Here is a 13,085-nt window from a genome sequence, read left to right on the forward strand (position 1 = left end):
ATTATATGACTCACCACAGTCCAAACTGATCTCTCAAAAGACTGGCGAAGTGCCAGTTAGTGGGCAGGTGTTGACAGATACTGCCTCATTGGACAAGGCTCCAGCTGTAGAACAACCATACACCCAGAGATATGACATACCACCCCAATCTCTTGAGGCCCATATTGAACAGCAGGCAACCCTGCCCACACACCTACTCCTCCCACTCAAACAACACTTAGGTATAGCACCAGGTCAGGAAATAGGAGATGGGAACCTTAAGGGACTGGATTTTTGGCTTTGCTGATTTCGGGGCGGTAAAGGCAGCGGGACAGTAAAGTTTTCGCCCGGGACCAGATTGCACCTCAGTCATCAAAATTGGGCAGCTAGGCCCTGAGTGTGGGGTGCAGCGCTAAGGGAGGCGTTGTATACTTCCCTTTGGGCGCTAGGCCGGCTGAACATGGGAAAATTCCGAGCTAAAGAGTCAACCCGGGAACACTCCGAGAGGGGCCTGGGGAGAAAAAAAAAGAACCTGAAAAAAATCCCCACAAAAAATTCCCACGCCACCACAACATAAATCGCAAAACAAATTAAAAGAAAAAGCAGTCACACTGACCTGAGATGGACATCACTTACCTCACTGCAGCCGATATAGGTCAGACGGCATGTTTTTCCGGTGGTCACAGCAGGGCCGCTGTGGGGTGTACGGGTTGGGCGAGAGTCCAAAAGCGAGCCGGTGTCGCAACCAGGGTTATTGCACACCGGCGTAACTCTTCCAGGCACTACTACTCGGCACTGCCGCAATAACCGGCCCCGAAACCCCGGCGGGGCGCTGGAAGCCTCACCGCTGCCATTGCCGCCCCTCCCAGGTGAAAAACAGAGCACCGGAGACCAGAAAATCCACCCCCTTATCAAGGTAACTGTGATTTAATGGACCTTTATTTGGAAGTACAATGTTGTAAATTTGCTACACTTTATTTTTCTTTTGTGAGGAACAGTTTATGTTGGGATCGGCCATGTTAAGATGCCAATTGATCACTGGAAGCTATAAGTTGATAGTTAAGGTACCTTGCCCTATCCCTGAACTTGCACTTTATCTAATTTTTCTCCAATCTCCCCATATGCTCTTTCCGAACACACTTTGCCCATAAGACCCACTTCATGTTTCCTTGACCCTATGCTCACCAAGTTGCTGGTCAGAAAGTGCCACGAGTGTAAATTCAGGCCCGTAGTGCCATTCTAATCCTCAGCAGTCTGATCCCTAGTAATCTTATGCAATCAAATCCCCAGCAGTCTCAATGGGCCTGATTTAGCACCATTCTTGCACTTGTCCATAGACTTTAATAAAGTTTTGCACTGGGTTAGTGAGCCAAAAAGTGCAGCGTCCTCTGCAGAGCATCTGAGGCCTGAATGAACAGGACTTAACCAATCAGAATGAAGAATGGTTAATGAGCAGCACAAAATCCGAACGAGGGAGCTTCAGTTACAATAGTCACAATCTTAAATCAGGTACAGAAAACAGAATAAGGAGAGGGAAGGAAAGGTTGCTTTACAAGAGATAGATAAAAGAGGCAGAGAGGTTGCTCGGCAGTAATTAAGACTTACTGCACCATTAGAAGGGTACTTACTGGAAAGGACAAGCCCGAACTTTTTCTGGTAAGTTTAGTTCATAAGAATCTGTTTCCAGGCAATCTCACCAGATTCTGATTCCAGTGTATTGTGAAAATTTTATGTGAACACAGTATATTTTTGAAAAAAAAAGATTTTGATTCCAGTCAGTCACACAGGGATCTTATTGCCAGTAGTCGCATTGTGAGCTGATTCCCGGCAGTCTCACTGAGTTCAATGACGGGAACGGGAGCATAGTCATATTGTTATGGGACTAGTACCCCAAAGATCCGGACTAATTATCCAGAGACATGAGTTCAAATCCCACCACGCCAGCTGTGGAAATTCAATTCAATTAATTAAATAAATCTGGAATTAAAAGCCAGTATCAGTAATGGTGACCATGAAACTACTGGATTGTCGTAAAAACCCATCTGGTTCACTAAGGTCCTTTAGGGAAGGAAATCTGCCATCCTTACCTGGTCTGACCTATATGTGACTCCAAACCCATAGCAATGTGATTGACCCTTAACTGACCTCTGAAATGGCCTAGCTAGCTACTCAGTTGTAACAAACCGCTACAAGAATCAATAATAAGAATAAAACCGGACGGACCAACCAACATCGACCTCGGCACCGGCTTCAGACATGACACATCACACCCAGCCCAGTCGGCCCTCATGGCTTCAGGTCAAACATGGGCAAAGACACCTCCTGCTGATTACCACCTACCGCCCTCCCTCAGCTGATGAATCAGTACTCCTCCATGTTGAACACCACTTGGAAGAAGCACTGAGGTTAGAAAGGGCACAGAACATACTCTGGGTGGGGGACTTTAATGTCCATCACCAAGAGTAGCTCGGTAGCACCACTACTGACCGAGCTAGCCAAGTCCAGAAGGAAATAGCTGCCAGACTGGGCCTGCAACAGGTGATGAGAGAACCAACACGAGGGAAAAACCTACTTGACCTCGTCCTCACCAATCTACCTGCTGCAGATGCATCTGTCCATGACAGCACTGGCAGCAATGACCACCGCACAGTCCTTGTGGAGACAACGTCCCGTCTTCACACTGACGACACCCTCCATCGTGTTGTGTGGCCCTACCATCGTGCTAACTGGGATAGATTCAGAACAGATCTAGCAGCTCAAAACTGGGCATCCATGATGTGCTGTAGGCCATCAGCAGCAGCAGAATTGTATTCCACCACAATCTGGAACCTCATGGCCCGGCATATACCGTACTCTACCATTACCATCAAACCAGGGGACCAACCTGGTTCAATGAGGAGTATAGAAGAGCATGCCAGGCGCAGAATCAGGCATACCTAAAAATGAGATACCAACCTGGGGAAGCTGCAGCACAGGATTACATGCATGCTAAACAGTGGATGTAGCATGTTATATACAGAGGTAAGCGATCCCACAATCAGCGGATCAGATTAAAGCTCTGCAGACCTGCCACATCCAGTCGTGAATAGTGGTGGATCATTAAACAACTAACGGGAGGAGGAGGCTCCAGGAATGTCCCCTTCCTCAATGATGGCGGAGTCCAGCATGAGTACAGAAGACAAGGCTGAAGCGCTTACAACCCTCTTCAGCCAGAAGTGCCGAGTGGATGATTCATATCTGCCTGATCCTGAGGTCCCCACCATCACAGAAGCCAATCTTTAGCCAATTTGATATCAAGAAACGACTGAGCGCACTGGATACAGCAAAGCCTATGAGCCCTGACAACATCCCGACTATCGTGTTGAAGACTTGTGCTCCAGAACTAACCACGCCTCTAGCCAAGCTGTTCCAGTACAGCTACAACACTGGCATCTATCCGACAATGTGGAAACTGCCCAGGTATATCCTGTCATCAAAAAGCAGGACAAATCAAATCAGGCCAATTACCACCGCATCAGTCTACTCTCAATCATCAGCAAAGTGATGGAAGGTGGCGTCGGCAGCACTTACTCACCAATAATCTGCTTACTGATGCCCAGTTTGGGTTCCACCAGGACTGCTCGGCTCCAGACCTCATTACAGCCTCAGTCCAAACATGGACAAATGAGCTGAATTCCAGAGGTGAGGTGAGAGTGACTGCCCTTGTCATCAAGGCAGCATTTGACCGAGTGTGGCATCAAGGAGCCCGAGTAAAACTGAAGTCAATGGGAATCAGGAGGAAAACTCTCCACTGGCTGGAGTCATACCTAGAACAAAGGAAGATGGTTGTGGTTGTCGGACGTCAATCATCACAGCCCCAGGATATCGCTGCTGGAGTTCCTCAGGACAGTGTCCTAGGCCCAACCATCTTCAGCTGCTTCATCAATGACCTTCCCTCCATCATACGATCAGAAGTGGGGATGTTAGCTGATGATTGCACAGTGTTCAGTTCCATTCACAACTCCTGAGATAATGGAGCAGTCCATGCCTACATGCAGCAAGACCTGGATGACCATCAGGCTTGGGCTATGCCTCACCACCACTTTCACAAGGGCAATTAGGGATGGGCAATAAATGCCAGCCTTGGCAGCAACGCCCACATCCCAGAACGAATAAAAAATAAATCTGTTTGCCAGCCTCAGAATTACGAACAGAAAATAAATGCATTCACACAGCACCTCATCGTGCCCTCAGGTGATCCCAAACACTCCACAACCAGCGACTGGTAAGCAAAGTACAACTTGTTTGATATCAGCAATAACAACTTGTATTTATATAGCGCCTTTAACATAGCAAAAACGTCCCAAAGCGCTTCATAGGAGCGTTTGCATGGACCTGCTGTTAAAAATGGTAGTGTCCTGCAAATAAGAACATAAGAACATAAGAAATAGGAGCAGGATTAGGCCATTTGGCCCCTCGAGCCTGCTTTGCCATTTAATAAGATCATGGCTGATCTGATCATGGACTCAGCTCCACTTCCCTGCCCGCTCCCCATTACCCTTTATTCCCTTATCGCTCAAAAATCTGTCCATCTCCGCCTTAAATATATTCAATGCCTCCACAGCTCTCTGGGGACAGAGAATTCCATAGATTTACAAGCCTCTGAGAGAAGAAATTTCTCCTCATCTCAGTTTTAAATGGGCGGCCCCTTATTCTGAGACTATGCCCCTTAGTTTTAATTTCCCCTAAGATGGAAATATCCTCTCTGCATCCACCTTGTCGAGCCCCCTCGTTAACATATGTTTCGATAAGATCACCTATCCTTCCTTAAATACAGAGACCAAAACTGTACGTAGTACTCTAGGTGTGGCCTCACCAATACCCTGTACAGTTGTAGCAGGACTTTCTGCTTTTATACTCCATCCCCCTTGCAATAAAGGCCAACATTCCATTTGCCTTCCTGATCACTTGATGTACCTGCATACTAACTTTTTGTGTTTCATGCACAAGGACCCCCAGGTTTCTTTGTACTACAGCACTTTGCAATTTTTCTCCATTTAAATTACAATTTGCTTTTCTATTTTTTCTACCAAAGTGGATAACCTCATATTTTCCCACATTGTACTCCATCTGCCAAATTTTTACCCACTCACTTAGCCTGTCTATATCCTTTTGCAGATTTTTGTGTGTTCTCCTCACAATTTGCTTTCCCACCCATCTTTGTATCATCAGCAAACTTGGCTACATTACACTCGGTCCCTTCATCCAAGTCATTAATATAGATTGTAAATAGTTGAGACCTGTGGCACCCCACTAGTTAGTGTTTGCCAACCGGAAAATGACCCACTTATCCCGACTCTCTGTTTTCTGTTAGTTAGCCAATCCTCTATCCATGCTAATATATTACCCCAACTCCGTGAGTTTTTACCTTGTGCAGTAACCTCTTATGTGGCACCTTATCGAATGCCTCCTAGAAATCCAAATACACCACATCCACTGCTTCCCCCTGATCCACCCTGCTCATTACATCCTCAAAGAACTCCAGAAAATTTGTCAAACATGATTTCCCTTTCATAAAACCATGCTGACTCGGCTTGATTGAATTATGCTTTTCCAAATGTCCTGCTACTGCTTCCTTAATAATGGACTCCAGCATTTTCCCAACCGCAGATGTTAGGCTAACATTTATGGGGGGTTCCCAAAATGTGTAATCTGTAGCTTTCCCCGGGGTCTATCACACATCTTACTCACTGAGCTACTGAACCAATTGCCAGGAACTGAATAGACGAGCCAGTTGCTGGAAAGCTATGATTGACGTCGGCAACCCTGGGTTAGGCAGGGGGAAATCAGTCAGGTTTCCTTGCTTTGCTGATATCAGTGCTCCCTGCTGGATAATGCATGTATCGCTGCTGGGTGACTTGGCTGTATTGCTCTACACAGTCAAATAGTCTGCCGCGTGTGAAGAATGATTATTTGTCTGATAGAATTGTAGCCAGCAGGGATGCACCTTCAGGAGAAGATGGAAGAAAAGTCAACAAAAGTTGAGGAGAAATAAATAATGTCAAAGTAGATCTGATAACTGCTGCAGTAATGGTGACTAGAAGCATAGGATGTACTTCGATGTTCTATTGAAAATCCTTTTCAAGGTCAAACAACAACTCCAGGCTCCAAACAACTTGAATTTGATACACAGGCATTCATTTCATCTTGTTTTCTCAATGTCAAACTCAGTTCACCCAGACTGGGAAAACATGTTTCAAGATTTTTGAATGATAAGGGAGTCAAGGATTATGGGGAGCGGACAAGGAAATGGAGTTGAGACCAAGATCAGATCAGCCATGATCTTATTGAATGGCGGAGCAGACTCAGGGGCCAAATGGCCTACTCTGCTCCTATTTCTTATGTTCTTATAGAAGGTGAATGGTGTGCACGGACCGAGAGCTGCCATTGATGTGGAGAGATTACTGGCAGCTATGTTGCATCACATTGCTCAAGTTTCATGGATACTGCGGAATTCTGGGTCACCGAACTTTTGTAACCAGTTAGAATACTGAATTGGGTTTTGGTCTCTTCACATGGTGAGCAATATTGAGGCTTGGGAACATGCAGAGGAGAGCCACAAGATTATTTCCCAGTTTAAAACACCTTAATTACTCAGATAGGCTCAAAGAGCTGGGTCTCTATACATTCAGAAAATCGTAGACTGAAGAGAGATTTGATCGAAGCTTATAAAATAATGAAAGTACTAGATTGTGTTTATGTGGACCAATTATTTCAACAGGATAGGTTAGGGAGGACTAGGGGTCACGTTTACTGGTTACGTAAGGGTAAAACTAGGGTGGTTCGTCCTTCAAGAGAGGCTGTTTCTGGCTTGGGCAGAGATCTATAATCCTAGCTATACTCCTAGAGCATAAATCAGGAGCAATGTGATCTCCTGGGCTAATTTCGATCGCCTAAAGAGATCAGAGAGGAATTTTCCAGGTTTTTGTCCCTATGTCCTACATGGCCTCTGCTTTTATATGAGTTTTCACCTTTCCCAGGAAATTACATGGCTCCAGGTGGGTGTGTCGTGTATGTATCGTGTTGCACAATATGGGACAGGCTGGTTGGACCAGTGAGTCTTTTTTGTCTGTCGTTTTCATATGTGCGTAAGTATGTTAGTAAAAGATGGCAATACAGAGGAGGCATAATTGCCCTTTTTATAGCCCCCCTGAACGCCTCCGCAAGACAGTTTCCGTCCGGGCGCTACCGTCTCCCAGGAAATTGACCGGGAGTTTGCAGAGGCCCTTTGCTGCCCCGCGGGGGAAATTGCCCCACAGGCCGTGAGGTTGGCACGGGCGGATTTCAACGCCAACTTCCCAGGTTGCGAAGTTGGCCGACGTCCACTCTCAGGGCGGTAAATAAACGGGAGAGTGCCAGTGCCCCAGGGTGCCATCTTTTTTTGCCAGCTGACTCTCGGCTCGGCTCGACGATGGCAGCCCTAGTATGGCCCCGCTCACCATCGAGAAACCTGGCTCTCCGTCTCAGGTGCCAGGCTGCTGGCCCGGTCGCACACTGCCCTGCTGGCCCAGTGGAGGCCATCAGAGGCCGTGCAGAGTGTGCAGCGGCCCTCCCCTTTAAGCGAAGACACGGGGCATTAAAGCACATCTGTGCTACACAGAGCGTCTGCGTAGTGCTTGACTCCCTGCCCCACCGGAAGGTTATGGCCCTGGTTACTGCCCCCAAAGGAAGTGGAGTGTGGGAGAGTGCGTCCCTTTCAAGGGCGGTAAAGGCAATTCCGCGGTGGGGGCGAGTCTTCCACACTGGGTGCTAAAAGTCCCAGCACCAGCGTTACCGCCTCCAATCAGGGCAAGTCCGTGTTTAATCACATGTTAAACAGAATGTTTTAATTAAATCTAATGTTGACATTTGACATTGGTTGTTCCGTGTTACAGGTAAAATTAAACAGAGTAAATGGACATTGTTGATTGTGTTTGAGCATTGCTCTGTAACGTCTCTCAACAAGGACTCATGACTCACCATCATTTACATTCTACGAGGAAGAGATAAAGTGAAATACTGTTGGCCTTAGACCAGGTTCACCTGAAAGTCCCAGCCTTGAACAGTGCAAGAGCTGACAGCTGTTGAGTAAAAATGAGGGTCGTTTACTTTCCCTGCTCGCTGGACTAATTGGAAGGGCAGTAAATTTTAAGATGCTGATAGTACACATGTTTAGTTACTCGTATAAGCAGTCAGAGCAACTTATATTTACTGACCATTTTGATCAAATCACCATAGGGTATAGAAATTTGAAGGGTGGAAGATGCCTGTGCGTGAGTTCTTTTAACGTGGGGTGGCCATTGCACACCAGCTACCACACAGGCTTAGTAGTGGGAGGTCTTGGTCCAGTAGCAAGGGGGTCCGAGACGACTGGAGACCAGGCTCTACTGTATGGGCCTAGTTGCCTCCGGTGGGATGCAAGCCATAAGCTCGGCACTGAGCAGCGCCCTTCGGTGAGGTGGTGAAAAAACCGAGGCCTAGCTGAGGGCAGGCATTGGGATGGTCACAGGTCCACTTTGTGGAAGGAGGAGAGGACAAATAGTGCCCACTTGTCACCTGAACTGGATATTCATCCACAAGAACTTACATTTATAGCGCGCTTTTAACATAGAAGAAAGTCCCAAGAAACTTGACAGAAGCATAAATGCCTCAGGATGTTTTTCTACATTAATGATGTTATATAAATTAAAGTTGTGTTGTAGTCAGACAAAAATAAAGGTCGAGTTGGAGAAGGAGATATTCAGAGGGGTGAACAAAAGCATGGGTGGGTTTTATGGAGGGTCTGAAAGGAAGAGAGAGGTGAAGCAGTGGAGGGGGATGCACAAGGGGAGGATCCACAAAGGCCAGAGTTAGAGGAGTGCAGAGCTCTGAAGAGGGAGAGGGTACAGGGAGGGCACAGAGATAGGGAGGAAGGGACCATGATGCGACATTATTACAAGGGTCAGAATTTTCAATGGGACCTTGAACCAGTGTAAGTCAGCATGGCCAAGCATGGTAGGTGAGCGTAGGGGCAGCAACGCTTTGGATGGGCTGAAGTTTACAGGGGGCGGATGATGGAAAGCCAGGATTGAGGAACTATATTCAAACAGGTGAGTCTGGAGGCAGCAAAGGCATGAATGAGAGTTTCAGCAGCAGGTGGGCTGAAGCTAGCAATGTTATGGATGTGGAAGTAGGTGATCTTTGTGGGAGAGAATACGGGGTGCGATGTTTAGCTCGATGTTCAATAGGATGCCCAGATTGTGAACTGTCTGATCCAAGCAGAGACACTGGCCAGCTGTGGGGTCGAATTGGTGGCGAGGATATGGAGTTTGTAGCGGAGCCCGATGATGATGGCTTCAGTCTTCCCAATGGTTAACTGAAGAAAATTATGGCTCATCCAAGACTGGATGTCGGCATGCAATCTGACTGTGCAGACGCAGGGTCGAGAGAGCTCGTGAAGAAGTCGAGCTGGGTGTTATCATCGTACATGTGAAAGCTGACCCCATATCTTTGTATGATATCGCCAAGCGGCAGCATGTAGACAAAGAAGAAAAGGAAGCCAAGGATAGATCCTTGGGGGACTGCAGAAATAATCGTGCAGGGTTGAAAGAGAAGCCATTGCTGGAGAAGCTGTGGATAGGTCAGAGTGGAACCAAGTTAGGGTAGTTCCACTCAGCTGGGCAATGGAGGAGAAGCGTTGCAGGAGGGTGGTGTGATCGATCATGTCACAAACTGCAGTGTGGTGAAGAAAGACAAGCAGGGATAATGTACCATGGTCACAGTTGCAGAGGATGTCATTCATTATACTTCTTTCAGTGCTGTGGCGGGAGCAGGAATCTGATTGGAGAGATTCAAACATTGAGTTGCTGGAAAGATTAGCATGGATTTGGGAAGCAACAATACATTCAAGGACTAATTGTGTCTTTTGTGCATGTGCTTCTTCAATCTCTTTGAAAGGTGGATCTAAGAAACACTTGGTGGGACAGGCCAGGTTTGCTTCCTTCACAATTTGTGAGCATACGGAACGATGGTTAATATTGATTCCACATTATTCAATCAGTACAGCTTGTCTTCAGGTAATAATACAAAATAATGAACATTAGTAGCATGTCTTGCTTTTCATAAACAAAATAAATTCTGCATTCTAAAACTTTTAGAAAGACAAAAGATTATTTAAAAAGAACTGTGTAAAGTCCTGACCCTGCAGTACACGAGGCATATGCTGAAGTCAAGGTCACTCTGGACCTGCACCTTTATTTCACAGCTCTCGAGTGCCACACTTGCCTGAGACCTGCCTTTATATACCTGTGTGAAACAGGTATGCAGTGTCTCCTGCACCTGCACCCCTGGTGGTAAGGTATGCTTGTGGTTACAAGTCATGTCTAGTTACAGTCATGTATAGCATGGTAAGGTACAGTTATATACAGTAGTGTGAGATACATGACATCACCCTCCCCCAAGGTCTTATTGTCTTTATAGATTTAGTCTCTCAGGTGGTCTACGTTCTGGCGTGGAGCGTCTTAGTTGTGGTTCAGTTCTTTGCCTTGGTGCCTGTTTTTCTTTCGGTGTGATTGCTGGTATCTCGCCTGGGCTGTCTGTTTCGTTCAGTATGATTGCTGGTATCTCACCTGGGCTGTCTGTTGAGACTGCACTTTCCTCAGGTTGTTTCCTCTGTCTGTCCACCAGGTGTGGTGTGAGTTCCACATTGCAGTCTATCTCTGGTTCTGCAGTGTTGTTGGTGAATCTACTTTTTACTTGGTCGACATGCCTCCGGCAGGTTTGGCCATTGTCCATTTGTACAACCAGTAGCCTGTTTCCTTCCTTGCCTGTTACTGTCCCTGCAAGCCATTTGGGAACCCTGCCATAGTTTAGCACAAACAGTTTGTCCCCTATCTCATTCCACCACCCCCTCGAATTTCGGTCATGGTACTCAGTTAGCTTCCGGCGCTTTGCGTCAACAATTTCATGCATGTCTGGGAGGATTAACGAGAGCCTAGTCAAAAAAGGCTAAAACACTGTTGGAACATAGAAGGTTGCGTGCCTTATTGAAGGCGCGTTCTTGGGCGTCCCCCAAAACCAATCGCACCCCTTTCTGAGTAGCACGTGGAGAGGCTCCAGCAGCGTGCTCAAGTTCTGCATAAAGTTCCCAAAGTAATTGAGTAGCCCGAGAAAGGCGCGCAGTTCCGAGACATTCCGGGGCCTAGGTGCCAGACAAATTGCTTCGGTTTTGGATTCTGTTGGGCGGATTCCATCAGCGGCAATCCCTCTGCCCAAAAATTCAACCTTGGGCGCAAGAAACAGACACTTGGATTTCTTAACTCTTAGGCCTATCCTATCCAATCGACTTAGTACTTCCTCCAAATTGCGAAGATGGGAGTCAGTGTCCCTGCCCGTGATGAGTATGTTGTCTTGAAACACAACCGTCCCCGGAATGGACATGAGCAGATTCTCCATGTTGCGCTGGAATATAGCAGCTGCCGACCTGATGCCGAATGGGCATCGATTGTACATAAAAAGGCCTCGATGTGTGTTGATGGTGGTGAGTAGCTTAGACTCTTCGGTCAGTTCTTGCGTCATATACGCAGATGTGAGATCTAGTTTCGAGAAAAGTTTTCCTCCAGCCATCGTGGCAAATAAGTCCTCCGTTCTAGGCAGCGGGTATTGGCCCTGTAGGGAGACTCTGTTTATGGTAGACTTGTAATCCCCACAGATTCGTACGGATCCATCAGGCTTCATGACGGGGACATAGAAATAAAAAAGGGAAAGTGGCTCAACCGTGGCTATCAAGGGAAATCAGGGATAGTATTAAAGCCAAGGAAGTGGCATACAAATTGGCCAGAAATAGCAGCGAACCTGGGGACTGGGAGAAATTTAGAACTCAGCAGAGGAGGACAAAGGGTTTGATTAGGGCAGGGAAAATGGAGTATGAGAAGAAGCTTGCAGGGAACATTAAGACGGATTGCAAAAGTTTCTATAGATATGTAAAGAGAAAAAGGTTAGTAAAGACAAATGTAGGTCCCCTGCAGTCAGAATCAGGGGAAGTCATAACGGGGAACAAAGAAATGGCGGACCAATTGAACAAGTACTTTGGTTCGGTATTCACGAAGGAGGACACGAACAACCTTCCGGTTATAAAAGGGGTCGGGGGGTCTAGTAAGGAGGAGGAACTGAGGGAAATCCTTATTAGCCGGGAAATTGTGTTGGGGAAATTGATGGGATTGAAGGCCGATAAATCCCCAGGGCCTGATGGACTGCATCCCAGAGTACTTAAGGAGGTGGCCTTGGAAATAGTGGATGCGTTGACAGTCATTTTCCAACATTCCATTGACTCTGGATCAGTTCCTATGGAGTGGAGGGTAGCCAATGTAACCCCACTTTTTAAAAAAGGAGGGAGAGAGAAAACAGGGAATTATAGACCGGTCAGCCTGACATCGGTAGTGGGTAAAATGATGGAATCAATTATTAAGGATGTCATAGCAGTGCATTTGGAAAGAGGTGACATGATAGGTCCAAGTCAGCATGGATTTGTGAAAGGGAAATCATGCTTGACAAATCTGGAATTTTTTGAGGATGTTTCCAGTAGAGTGGATAAGGGAGAACCAGTTGATGTGGTATATTTGGACTTTTAGAAGGCGTTCGACAAGGTTCCACACAAGAGATTGATGTGCAAAGTTAGAGCACATGGGATTGGGGGTAGTGTACTGACATGGATTGAGAACTGGTTGTCAGACAGGAAGCAAAGAGTAGGAGTAAATGGGTACTTTTCAGAATGGCAGGCAGTGACTAGTGGGGTACCGCAAGGTTCTGTGCTGGGGCCCCAGCTGTTTACACTGTACATTAATGATTTAGATGAGGGGATTAAATGTAGTATCTCCAAATTTGCGGATGACACTAAGTTGGGTGGCAGTGTGAGCTGCGAGGAGGATGCTGTGAGGCTGCAGAGCGACTTGGATAGGTTAGGTGAGTGGGCAAATGCATGGCAGATGAAGTATAATGTGGATAAATGTGAGGTTATCCACTTTGGTGGTAAAAACAGAGAGACAGACTATTATCTGAATGGTGACAGATTAGGAAAAGGGGAGGTGCAAAGAGACCTGGGTGTCATGGTA

The sequence above is a fragment of the Pristiophorus japonicus genome, chromosome 14 (assembly GCF_044704955.1).
Source record: "Pristiophorus japonicus isolate sPriJap1 chromosome 14, sPriJap1.hap1, whole genome shotgun sequence".
NCBI lineage: Eukaryota > Metazoa > Chordata > Chondrichthyes > Pristiophoridae > Pristiophorus > Pristiophorus japonicus.